This window comes from Acomys russatus, chromosome 20 (assembly GCF_903995435.1).
Source record: "Acomys russatus chromosome 20, mAcoRus1.1, whole genome shotgun sequence".
NCBI lineage: Eukaryota > Metazoa > Chordata > Mammalia > Rodentia > Muridae > Acomys > Acomys russatus.
This window is the reverse complement of record NC_067156.1, coordinates 733,803-747,505: the sequence shown is the minus strand read 5'-3', so window position 1 is coordinate 747,505 and position 13,703 is coordinate 733,803. Positions and strand designations below refer to the sequence as shown.

General features: G+C 41.5%; 1 protein-coding gene and 1 pseudogene across 1 annotated transcript in view; both read right to left on the bottom strand.

Moving 5' to 3' along the window:
• Positions 1 to 13,703, bottom strand: part of LOC127204798 (GREB1-like protein) — a 294,756-nt gene that overhangs the window by 222,545 nt on the left and 58,508 nt on the right. The window lies entirely within an intron of this gene.
• The window catches only part of LOC127204796 (GREB1-like protein), a 138,973-nt pseudogene that overhangs the window by 66,762 nt on the left and 58,508 nt on the right, over positions 1 to 13,703 (bottom strand).

The window sequence follows — 13,703 nt, the reverse complement described above, 5'->3', positions numbered from 1 at the left end:
CTTCTGCTGCAGCCTCCCAGGTTCTAGGATTACAAGCATGTGCCATTGTGTCTAGCTTCAGACTTAATTTTAAAGCTCATTTATAAAATCATTTTGCAAAGAATCTCTGGCCATGTAGATGACTCAAAAGACCCGAGTTTCATCCATGATCCCACGGTGGAAGGAAAGCACTAATTCCTGCAAGGTGTCCTCTAACCTTCATATGCATAGCATGGCATGTATGTGCTTGTACTCACATACCACATATACACACATACAGACACATGTGTTTGGGAGGTAGAGAGGGGAAGAAGAAGACATAATTTTTTCAATTAAAAGAAAAAGAGTATTTCACATTTCCAAACCATTTACTAGATCTTGTAATGGGACTTACTACCCCTAAGCCAATCTAATGCTCCTGTGTTTTACATGAACCCTGTCTTGCGCTTTGACTACATTACTCTCCAAGATTAAGGGTACACAGAGAAAAAAAAGGGTCTAGCTCCATAGGCTGTGCCCTTCTAGACTATGCTCAAGACACTTGTTATCCTAAGAGACCATGACAAAAAGGCCTTGCTTAGACACTGGCCCCAGACTACTACTTGTGGGCAAATCACACAACACGAAGGCCCAAGGGGACAGGAGGGATTAGAAGGCTCTGACAGACTTGGATGTGAGGGTTGGGTGTCTCCACCAGCATCTGTAGGACTTGTCTAGGTGCTGAGGTGAAATGAAACTGAAGGAATAAGGGGCTGTCTCTCCTCCTCACACCCAGCATGGCACTCAGCAGGTGGAAGGGCAACAATCTGCTCACTGGCCGTAAGTCTGAATTATCCGGACACACTTTACAAGGGATTGCCTTTGTCCTCTTGTTCTGGGCTCCAAGACTGCTGAATGCAGAAGAGGCTGGTAATGAATGAATACTTTAATATGGAGATATTGTTGCTTGCTTCTCTGTCCCTCATCTCTCTTCCTTTGCTTCTCTTAAGAATAGTTATTATTGACCGTGAGTGTATTTGTGAGTGTGCCGTGTGTTTGTGGGTACCTGTGGAGTCCAGAGATGTTGTAGCCCCTGAGCTATAGTTGCAGACCACTCAGTTGCCTGATGTGGCTGCTGCAAATTCAACCTGATTCCTCTGGAAGAGCAGTGGCCACTCTTACCCACTGAGCTGTCTCTCCAGCCTGGCTGTTAATATTTTTAAATATGTGTTGAATATATGTACATAATTGTACATTACCTTCATTGGCAATTACCTCTTACAACAAATTCCAAGAAAAATCACAGCTAGGCTAAAAGACAACCAGAAGAGCTCTCATTGAGCCCTTCGCTCTCCCTCTTCCTATGCGCCAAATTACTGACCTACACTAATAGTGACAAAGGTCCAGGCCTTTAGATAAACAGACTTGCCTACATGGCCATCTTGTTTCAGGACAGGAAGCTGACTTTCAAAGTCACTTTTGCTGTGAAGTCCACTTAATTTCAGCTGTTGAAGTGGAGGGGAGGGTTAGGGGAGTGGCTCAGTCAGCAAAGAGCTTGCTATGCAAGCCTAAGAACCTGCACACGCCATGTAGAAAGCAGTGTGTGCCATAACCCAAGCTAGGGAGATGGAGATGAGAGGATGCCAGGGACTTTGCTGGGCCAGCCAGTCTAGCTAAAGCAAGGTTGAAAGAGAACTCCAGGTTAAATGAGAAACCGCACCTCAAAAATCAAGGTAGAGGCTGGGCAGTGGTGGCACTCGTCTTTAATCCCAGTGCTCGGGAGGCAGAGGCAGGCAGATTGCTGTGAGTTCAAGGCCAACCTGGTCTACAAAGTGAGTCCAGGACAGCCAGGGCTACACAGAGAAACTCTGTCTCGGAAAGCCAAAAATAAATAAATAAATAAACAAACAAACAAACAAAACATTTACAAAAAAAATCAAGGTAGAGAAGGGATTAAGAAAGATTCCCAAGGGCTGGGAATGTAGCCCATTGGTAGAGTGCTGGCCTAACATGTATAAGGTTTGATTCCTCACCCTTCAGAATCAATAAGAAGAAAAGATCCATGTATTGCATAAAATTAAATAAATTAATATTAAAATAGAAAAGCACTCGACATCTCTGGCTTCCACATTCATGTATACCAACACCATGTACACATGAACATGTACACACACAAACAAAGGAGTCAGGGAGGGTTAAGCTATAGCTCTCCTGACAAGTGTAGCCCACTGATTGATTTTGCAAGGAACACTGTCACCATGCTGTAGTTTCCATGTTGCCTACAGTTGCAAAGTTGAGCAACTGTAACAGATACCTTATATGGCCTGACCTACAGTTCTCAAATGCTCTCTGTTTGGCCCATTAGAGAAAACATTTGCTGAATGCTGATCTAAAATTATCACAAAATAGAAGCCATAAACTAGGCACAGGCCCCAGCTGCTCAGGAGAAGATGGCCAATCGCTCTCCGGAGTCCCGGAGTTGGAGCCCAGTCTAGGCAGCAAAGCACAACCTTGGTGCAGACAAGCAAACAAGCAACAAACAAACAAATAAACAAACACGAGCTACAACTAGGAAGTCAGAAAGCACTCATCCTGATGTATTAATGAAAAACCACCACTTCCTATGTAAGAGATACTTATCAAGTGTCTGCTATGTACCAAGGAGACCTGCATTCACTTGCTAAGGGTATGAAAGAAGAGTTTTGTGGGGGGTTTTCAGGAACTGGGGTGGGTGGGAAGGCATTGGGAATACCAAGGAGATCTTTCTGATTTTCTTAGATTATCCATCGCTTGAGAGATTCTGAGAATAAACTATATAAAGAGTAAGCATTACAAAGAGGCTGGCAAAGGACAGATGCATTGTCACCATGGCAGTGTCAGAACTTTAGCCATGGTAATTGGACAAGCGTGGTCAAACAGCAGACATAGAGACAGCCCGCACACAGGAAGGATGTCAGTCTTGCGCCCGAAGAGGTCTTTTCCTGCAACCACTGCTTTTGCTTTAGGTACGTTCTGATGTGGGTAATCACCTACTTTTTAATACCAGGATAAGCATGGGACTGGTAAGTGGCTAACTTGTTTTTAAAAATACAATCCATTTTGGAGGTATAATTCGGTGACAGTGAATGCTTTGTGTGTGCAAGGCCCTGTGTTCAATCCTAGGGGAGGGGAAGACAAAAAGTAATATTTAGGAGTAAAAAGTCCAATGAGGAAATAAAATTAGAGATAAGTGTGTGTTTCGGTTTGGGAAAGAACATGAACTGGATGCAGTGTTTCAAGAGGGGCCTAAAAATGTCTTCTGGGCCCACATTTAGGAGGTGTTGGAGTTCCACTGAGAAAACAAAAAGGGAAAGCAGCACGGATGACGCAGGCACTGCCTTGCTTTTGCTGGCATCATTAGTCTGTTATACAACTGTATCCGAACGACCAGCTAACAACCCGAAGTCCTGAGTGCTCTGATGGTGAGGAGTGTCACTGGCTTAGGTAGCGACACTGGTGTCAGAAGAGGGGAGACTGTGTGGAGATTTGCACCCCTCCTCTGTCTCCTTCATCGAGGCAGCTTTGTGCAAGCTCTCCTTCCTCTCTGGGCCTTGTCCTCTGCAAAATGCTGACAGTCTCATTTACCTTGCCGGGCTGCCAGGACTAAATGAGGCAAATAAAGTTATTAGTTCAGAACAGATTTTGGAAGTTAATAAGTCCTGAATAAAATAATTTTTGTCTTCCTCATGGTGTTAAGGTCCCCAAAGTGGGTTTTTCAGAACTGGTGGGGCAGGCTGTGACTTTTATGCTTTAATGTGGCTCCTATTAGTGTTTCATCATCATTAAAATCTTACTGTTACAGAAGGTTTAGTTTTTAGACGTAGATTTGAAGCCGCTGAGAAATTCCCCTGCCACTGAGACTGATGGACAAAAATGCACACCCTGCCAAGGCTTGGCACTGAGCATGTGCTAAGTGAGCCCCGAGTGGCTAGCACAGCACAGACTTTCAGAATCATGTTCCCATGTGCCAAGAGCAGGGCAGGGGGCCGGGCCAGGCAGGAGTGTGTGCCATCCTGGGCACACGTCGTCATCTTCTACAGGATTATCTCTGACAGATCCCTCATGGAACATCTTCATTTGTGAAGAAGGAGAAGTCAGTCTGGACTGCTCATGCCAATTTAAAATCTTCAGAAGACTGAGTTGCTGTGGCCATGCAACTATTAACTATTTATATCGCCTGACTGATATAAAAATGCTGTTCTCAGAATATCTCCAACTATCTACCAAGGACTTTATTGCTTTGTTTATTCTGCTCTTTGGAGAGAAGTCAGAGAAAACTAGTGTCTGCATTGACAATGGGTTTCTTCATCATGTATGTGTGTATGTAGCTGTGTATGTATGTGTGTGTTTGTAATGTATGTATTTGTGTATTTTTGTATGTATGTATGTTTGTATGTATGTATGTGTGTGTGTGTGTATGTAGGTGTGTATGTGTGTATGTATCCATCCGTGGATGGCCTGGAACTTGCTATATAGACCAGGATGGCTCTGAACTCATCTGCCTCTCAACTTATTATTTAATTAAGATAGGATTCCAACATTTCCCCTTCCACTTTCTCTCTCAATCCTCTCCTAATTTCTTCCTGTTCCCTTTCAAATTCATGGTTTCCTAGTCTTTATTATTGCTGTTACATATGTGTGTATGTGTAAATAAGTACATAAATTCAATTTGTTGAGTCTGTTTAGTGTTGCTTGCATTTTTTTAAGGGCTAACCATGTAAGATTGTATACTTATGTAAGGTGCCCATCCCTGAAGAAGTCTTACTTTTCACCTCTAGGGGTGGGGCTCCATATGATCTTCCATCCACGTTGGATGTCAGCTGCTGCCAGTACAGTTCAGATCTTTTTAATCAGCCCCATTGCTGAGAATTCATGGGTTCAGCTTCTTTGTAATGTCGAGAAGATGCGTGCAGTCCTTCCATCAGACATCCTGGTCCTCTGGCTCTTACAATCTTCCCAGAAAATGGGCTTTAAAAAAAACATACTTTGACCCAAATGTCTTGCTTTTCTGGCCAGGAAAATCATCTGTTGTCATTCTTTCCCCTCTTGAGTGATCAAGTAGATCATTTCAGTGTCCTTACCTTCCACCATTCCCTTCATGTCTGTCACATGACTTCTATTGTAGTTTTATGGGCACTGCTTTCTCAAGTCTGACACCAAACCCAAGGGTTTTATGCTCAGTTTCGTGCTCTGAAGTGACAGGTCTCTGAGGAGCAGTGGGTTATGCAGAGCAATGTTTGGGACACAAGAAGAATAATGTTATATCCTACTTATCTTTTTTATTTCCACCTTGATATTTTTTATATTTCGCATTTTTGCAATATGTATAATATCAAAACAACAAGGGTGTGCCTACTCAATTTCTTACTTACAGAATATGAAACTGATAGAAATGAGTGTGGTCCACTGTTTTGTGTAACAGCAATATTCACAGTGTGGTGTTAAGATCCATTGAGGGGAAGGGGGTTTGAGGTCTTGCAGATGTCAAGTGTCAAGTGCTTCCATATAATAATGAGATGAAATTTATCTTCTGTGGTCATTCTTTCATGAGTATAAATAGTGGCATTTTTCAGGGCTTAAGTGACACAAGATATTGTAATATATTGAATGCAAAGACAATTTGTGAAAATCTAATTGTTTTCTGTTGAACCACATATTTAAAGCGACTTGCAAGAACAGAAAACAACGCTGCTGCCATCAAATTTCACAGTTTTTCATAAAATTGTGTTATTTCTATCAACATATAAATAATTGTTGCTATTTTTAAATTAAATATTCTGTTTTACTTTCCATAGTTTCATAATATTCATAGCTCGAAACAGTCTACAGTAGGGGCTTACACCCTGAAAATCATGAAGCAGCATAAATAAAACCCAACCAATTTTATTTTATTTTATTTAAAGACTGACTTTCTCTAGGTGGCCCTGGCTCTCCTGGAACTCACTCTGTAGACCAGGCTGGCCTTGAAGTCAGTGATCTGCCTGCCTCTGCCTCACAAATGCTAAGATCAAAGGCATATGCCACCACCATCTGGCTTTTTAAAAAATCATTATTTTTATTTTATGCATATAGATGTTTTGCCTGAGTGTAAGTCTGTGGACCATGTGTGTCAGTGCCCATGGAGATCAGAAGGGCATTGGATCCTCTGGAACTAGAGTTACAGATGGCTGTGAGCTACCATATGGGTGCTGGGAATTGAACCCTGTCCTCTGAGAGAACCACTAAGCTATCTCTCCAGCATTGAGGCTTTTCGTTCAAGCAATTAATTTAACAGCACAGCACTGGATATAACTTGCTTAAAATTCTTTCAGGTCTTCCATACTTTTTAGGAGTGTAAATGGGTCCTAAGGCCTCACATTTACTGGACACCCTTAACTACGGATCACTGCATTCTTGTTGCTCCATTTACAGGTTCACACCTCCTTGTCTCTACCCCCTAATGTTGCCTCTCCTTGGCCTGGCTGCTATGGGATGGCAGAATCCCTTTCTGCACATCTAATCCTTATTCACCAATTCTCCCATTTCCTCTAATCTGATACAGTACCAATCACCTTCTTTTAGTTTTGGAGACTTTTCTCTGCTAAAATAAGACTCTTCTCAAAGCAGATCAGAATTATCTGGGGATGGCTATATGTTAACTATTTCTGGAATATTTACATCCCTCCAAATCTACAAATCGCAAGTCTCTGAAGCAGGTACAAGTAACCAGTTAATGTTAGAGGTCATGGGGCTGTTGCTCTTGAGTCTAAGTCTAATGTCCTCTTCCTTGGAGGTATCATACAACTCCATATCCTTACAAGCTTCTTTCATTTTTTGATTGTCTATCCTCAGCCACTGTCTTGGGCTCAGGTATGAACTTTAAATACTCCTGTAACATTTCCACAGACTGTCTTGTCAGTGTGCCCTACAGATGACCTACTGACTTCTGAAGAAAAACTGCTATTCAGCCAGTTGTTTCTTCCCAAGTTAATGACTCTATAGTTGTTCTTATTACTTGGAAGGGACTAATAATGTGATTTCTAACCTTTTACTTCTTGGTTGCTCTGTGTCTAACCAAGAGCACTGGTCTTCACAGCCCATCACTAGGACATTGTGTGCATCTCTTCTGTCCATGTCTAACCTATTGACTCCTCCTTATCCTTTTGGTAAGAGGCTCAGAATCTCAATGACTTATAAAAATAACCTTTCATAACCCTATGACTCTTAATGCCACCTGCTGGCAGGTTAGCTCTTTTGCAGACTATTGTGGGGCTACTGGCTATTTGGCTCTGTCCCTGTGAGGCACAGGGATACTCCCAGCAGAGAAAGCCAACCTCATGATAAGTAGAAGACATGGACTTTGGTCCACAAGAAAGCTGGGATACATCATAGGCATTTTCTGTAAGGATGTTAAAAAGATAAAGTTAAGCGTCTCTCTTGTTAGGCAAGCAGAGAACAGACACTGAAAAGTCATCTCACAGAGTTTTAACATCAAAACTACATGCCATTTGTTGAACTTAAAGTCTTATTTGAAAAAGACAAAATGGCTTAGCAAGAGATAGCCGAATAACAACAGGGGAGGATTACATGTAGGACCAATGAGAAGGTAGATGGGGGAGGTGGATCAGCTGAGGTACATCCTACTTTGTGCCAGGAGTCTGACCAGGCATTGGAGGAGATGGTCAATAAATACAAAATTTGAAGGAGGCAAAAGTAGTAACGTGAAGAAATCTATTGTATAATATGATGACTATAGTTAATAGTAATGTCTTCTTCTTCTTCTTCTTCTTCTTCTTCTTCTTCTTCTTCTTCTTCTTCTTCTTCTTCCTCCTCCTCCTCCTCCTCCTCCTCCTCCTCCTCCTCTTCCTCTTCCTCTTCCTTTTTTTCCAAGACAGTGTTTCTCTGTGTAGCCTTGGGAGTCCTGGACTCACTTTTGTAGACTAAGCTGGCCTTGAACTCACAGAGATCTGCCTGCCTCTGCCTCCCCAAATGCTGGGATTATAGGCATGTGTTACCATGCCTGGCTAATAGTAATGTATTCTTAAAAGTTGCAAAGACAATAGATTCTTAGTGATCTCAGTTTAAAAGTGCTAAGTACATGAGGTAATAGAATAGTTAGCTCAACTTAGCCACCTTATAACAAACACATATTTCAACTCAACATTATAAATACATATAGCTTTTAAAGGTCAGATAAATGGATAGTGTCTTCAAAATATAGCTGCAGATTCCTTGGTATTTTTTTTGGTGTAGTGAGAAGTCTACATATTACCACCTTTATTTTAGGCAGTTATGCTTAGACAACAGACGATGGCTAAAGAGATGGAATACGACTATGAAGGTTGGATCATGAAGACCATCTGGCCTCCACTTTGGCAATGGGTACCTTTACTCTGAAAGCCTTGTCCCTTTAAGAACTTAAAATATCCTTAAGCCTCCATACTGTGAGAAAGTCCAAGCCACATGTAGAGTCCATTAGTGGTTACGCACATCAGCAATTCCATCTGACTCAGCCTTTAGCTCACTATTGCCAGAGTATTCAGGGAGCTCTATCCCTCATGACTGGTCTTGCAGTCTGAGACCCAGATATTATAAGACAGAGTTAATGTCACTTACACTGCTTGAATTTTGAATCCCGACTCTATAAGAAAACAGTCAGTTTTAAAAACCACAATGCTTTCAGGTTTTTGTTTGTTTGTTTGTTTTGGGGGGGACACACACCCCAGGTTTTTTTGGGGGGGACACACACCCCTTCTAGCTTCCGGTAAATCCCCTCACCATTCTCACTTCTCTCAATCTTTTCTACCTATTATTTATAGCCCAAGGTGTCAGGCAGAGGACCGATGGTCTGGATTTCCATCGTCTAATGGCTTCCTAGAACTACCATGTTTGTTTAGTTAGAGCTTAAATTAAAATTTCCTTAGCCACCCAGCCTCATTTCAAGTGCTTAAAGCCATATATAGCCATGTCAATATAGGGCATTTCCAGTAACACCAAAAGTTCTTCTCTCTTTTGGGTGTTTTGTTTTGTTTTGTTTTGTTTGAGACAGGGTCTCTCCACATAGCCTTGGTTGTCTTGGAACTCACTATGTAGGCCTGACTAGAACATAGAAAGTCCTATTGATCAGATTAAGGTATAGGTTTAGGTTAATCAAGCTTAGAACTATTGGCATTTTAGGTTTAAGAAAGTCTTTGTAGTGAGATGTTATCCTGGGTATTGTAGAATATTTAGCTGTGCTCCTGTCTTCTACCCACTACAACCAAAAATATCTCCTGACATTGCCACAGTCTGTACCAAGGTGTAGAAGATCAAATAAATAAAAGAGGACAGGTCTGAGCCATTAGGTAAGATGCAACAAATTTTCTTCTTTTGCCCCCATTGCCTATAGAATACCTAAAATAATTTTGACATGCAGTGTCCCTACTTTATCCCTGCAATTGTAAGAGAAATTTACTGCAATTGAGATTGACAGTGTCTTCCATGCAAGCAGAAAGTGCAGAGTTGCCCACACTCAATGATGCTAAAGATGACTAACTTAACTGGACAGGGTCTCTCACGCACATTCCTCCCTCAGCACATTGCAAGGAGCTCTATACCCTTCTTAACCCACTGAGACTTTCTTGGGCATCAAGAGCAATGCAAAAACAAACAAAACCTCATACAACCTAAGTTTCTAGTGGGTGCAATTCAACTACATAAAGCAATCTCTTCAACAACGTGGTCAAGAGCCCAAATGAGTTATACAGTGAGGAAAACCTTTAAAAGACAATTACACAAATTGATTAGGCTGTTTATTCTAAAGTATACTTGCTAGATATGGTTTTTTGTTTGATTGGTTGGTTAGTTGATTGGGGGCTTTTGTTTGTTTGTTTACCTTGATGATAAAATAAAGAAAAGATCTGTGCTCAACTAAAATCTCCCATCTGCCTATTGGATTTTCTTGACACTCTACAAGATTTCCATGCAATAAGATTAAGACAAAAGACATTCTGTTATGAGCTCAGGAAATGGCCATGCTTGAGAACTACAGAGGTCACTGTATATCAGAAGTAGACATGAGGACTAAGGGAGAACTGAACAGGCAGGACCAGACATCGGGCACAACGGGATGATGAGCTGGTTGTCTTCTGCTTTCTTATCAAGTGTCAGGATTGTCAATGACTGAGGACTAATGGGGTCTACAGCATCCTGGCCTATAGAGACATGAAAATCAGGTTGGCATGTCGCTCCTCAGTTCAGAGGCATTATGAGTAGTGGCAGAGGTTTGTGAACTGGGTGTTCAAATGATTTGTAATTACTGATATAATCTGGGCGAGAGGCCCTGCTGCTCAGCAATGTGCTATGAAGTGCTAAGATTTAAAGAGAATTAAGGCAAGGCCCAAGGTTGGCAAGAGTCAGCTCAATGTGGAACACTGATGATTTTGGCAATGATGCTTTTTTTTTTTTCTTGTTTAATCACACAAATGTGTGAGGCTGGGGTGAAATGGCTTCATCTCTGCCGGGCCCAATATTGTGGTTGAAAATTATACAAAGATTCAGAGTGTCTTTTAAGCAGACAATTAAAACAAAGACATATACCTGCCTAGCTCTGTACTTGCCTTAGATGCTATAAAATAAATATGGAATGCTTATTCAGTTTGAATACTGAATAAGGCAAAATATTCTATACATCACACAAAATAGGACCCAAAAGGGCAATGGGGTTTTCTTTTGTTTTGTGTGTACCACCCAGACCCTATTAGGGTGATATCTATATAAGATACTTAGGGAAAAGATCATTGACAGCATGAAAATTCCAAGAAACAATAGTTGTATGAGAAAGAACAAAAAACTGACAGCACATTCAAATCAAGACAATCGTGGTAATTTCTCTGTAAGGGACAGTTTGCAGTGTAGCGAACTGTGAAAGATTCTGCCCTAATTTGGCACTGGTAACAGCATAGCTGTTGCCACTCCTGGGAGAGAGGACGAGAGGAAGGATTGATTACAGAAACCCAGAGGAGAAAGTCGAATGGAGAAGAACCATGACCTTAGGTCGAGGGGCACCATCAGCCCAAGGCATCCCTACAAGGAGGGAGGCAGGAGAATAATTAACCACACCTTATCCCCATCCCTGCCTGGAGCCCCTGCTGGGACTCTGCCATAGGCCGGAAGGAGTCAGGCTTGGAGCCCAGGCTTTAGTCCTTATGGCAACCTCCCAGGGAGAGAGCCTAAGGGGTAAAGGAAAGGGATCAATCCCAGGGGCCATCACTCGCCTTTGCCATTGATGTCTGGAAGTCTTCAAAACACCAACTGATGACCAACTGATATGTAACCCAGCAAGAAAGAATCACTTTTATTCTCTCATCTGCAGGAAAATTTTAAAACCACCTGATTTCAAAACAAGATTTCTTGTAGGATAAAAATATCCCAGTTAAGAAGAAAGTTAAATTCAGATAACAAGGAGGAAACTTTAATTCTGTCAGGCCTGAATCGGTCAGCTACAAATATACTACTCTAGATTCCTGGCTAGTTCCCATCAGGGGACCTAATCAAATGAGTAGTGATCCCAGACACAAAAGAGACAAAGGTCATTATTGTTTAAATTTAGGTAAATCTCTGGGCTCTAAGTTACTGACATTTATTAGCAAATTATAACAAGAAAAAAAGAGGCCATGTTTTCTCTTTTTTTTTATTGCTTAACCATCAGTATATACCCAATTTAGTAAATCAACTCTCAACGATTTACAGTTACAAAACAATTCATTGTTTTCATTATATATACAGTCATTAATTCCTAGAAAATCATTATATATTCAGAAACTTCAGAGTGAAACAAACTCCTGTTTGTCACATAGATTCTGATGCTTTCTTTCTTGTAATTGAATGATATGCATAACCAATAACTAATGATCACTTTAAATGTGCAGATTTCCAAGAAAAAAAATGCCACTGACTAGGACTGATATTTTTTTCTTTGTTGTGAATTAATAGACTAATCCAAAGAGATAAATCTATCCCCTTGTATGTGGACCACCTAATTGTCATGAAGATTTGGCAGGACTAATCTCACTAAAATACAATCTCGACTACTCTTTACTGACTCAGCAGTTCATGCCTCTCATGGGCCTAAACAGCCTTGTTCCCCAATTAAGTCATAAACACATAGTTCAGTGCTTTCCATAAGTACATACAAACAGGAAACTCTCAGTGGAAAAAGACAGGGAAGTTCCTGCCTTCCCAGCATGGTGAACCACAATAAGGAGGTAACTAAATAAAAACTTGAGAGAATGATCTTTGTTAGAAATAAAATCATAAGAGCTATGAGGATGAAGTTAAGCATGGGAGGGGAGGACATACTTTAAACAGGATGTTGGTGAAGCCTCACTACAGAGCTGACATTTTAGGCAAAGAAAAAGTGAGCCATGTCAAAATATGGGAAAGGTCACTTCAGGACAAAGATCATCTAAGACAAAAGCCCTGAGGTGGGGATGAACTGGGATGTTTAAAGAATAAAATGATCAATCAGTAAGAGGGAAGTGATAGGAGATAAGAGAGGAGAGCTCGCCAGACATCAGCCCATGCAGGGCAGTGCAGGCCACAGAATTTGCATTTTGTTCCAAGAGTGATGAGAAGTCGCCTTAGGGTTTGGAGCTAAAGAGACCTGACCTCTCTGCTGTAAAAGCATCACTGTGTCTGCATGGAGAGGAGCCGGTGGGGAGCAGAGGGCCATGGCAGGCACCCCAGCAAGAGAGGACAGAGTCTAGAGAGGTGGTAGGAAGGCATATGAGAAGATGGCGGAGTCAGGCAGCCTGCAGATCGAATGGGTGGTATGTGTGGGCAAAGGGAAGACAGAAAACAACCGCGGGGTTTCGATGCCTGTACCTAATGGGGGAGGGCAGGGTGAGGAGGGGAGAAATGTAGGAAAGCAAGTGTGTGGTAGGTGAATGGTTACATAAGATAATCAGAAAATATACTTGGTACCGAGTACATGTGAGATATCCATTAACACCCTAAAGGAGATGCAAACTAATCGCTTGTCTATATAAGTCTGGAGTTTTAGGGAAAGTTACGACATGTTTTTAAAAATAACCCAAATGGAAAAGGTGCTATTAGAAACATATGTTCAGGAGAGACAAAGACTGTATCTTTAAGTTCAGTTCGTGGACAATTGCTTCTCACACTGAGGTGCAAAAACAAACAAACAAAAATCCCACAGGACACTGTGAATTAGTGATGCTCAAATAAAAAGTGGAAATGTATTCTTTGATTTTTTTTCCTCTCAGTGACCTTACATCTTAGTCCAACTATTTCTCCATCAAAAACTTGTATGATTGTGATTACTTGCATCAGAAAATTATCACTGTCACAAAAAGAAAAATAATATGAGCTAAGCAATCGAGGACTGGAAAGGAAGTGAGTACTCTACAGACTCAGACTAGATCCATGGGCTTTCTAGTTCGAGCCTGCACACAACAGTCACACACAGATGGCTTCTAAAATGAAGGAAGGCAAATGCAGGCAGCCTCCTCAACACTGCCGCATCAAAACACATGCAATCTAAGAGAGGCATCAGTAGCACAGGGGCATGGCTTGTTCTGGTTGTAGGTCAAGAGACTCTCAGGAAATGAACAGCTTAGACTGGTGGCTCCTCAACATGGCCTCAGCCTGCCTAACTGCCTCACTTATTAAGTTAAACAGCTCAGCAGCGAAGGGAAGCCGAAGGCATGTGGGTTCTGTAGGAGGAA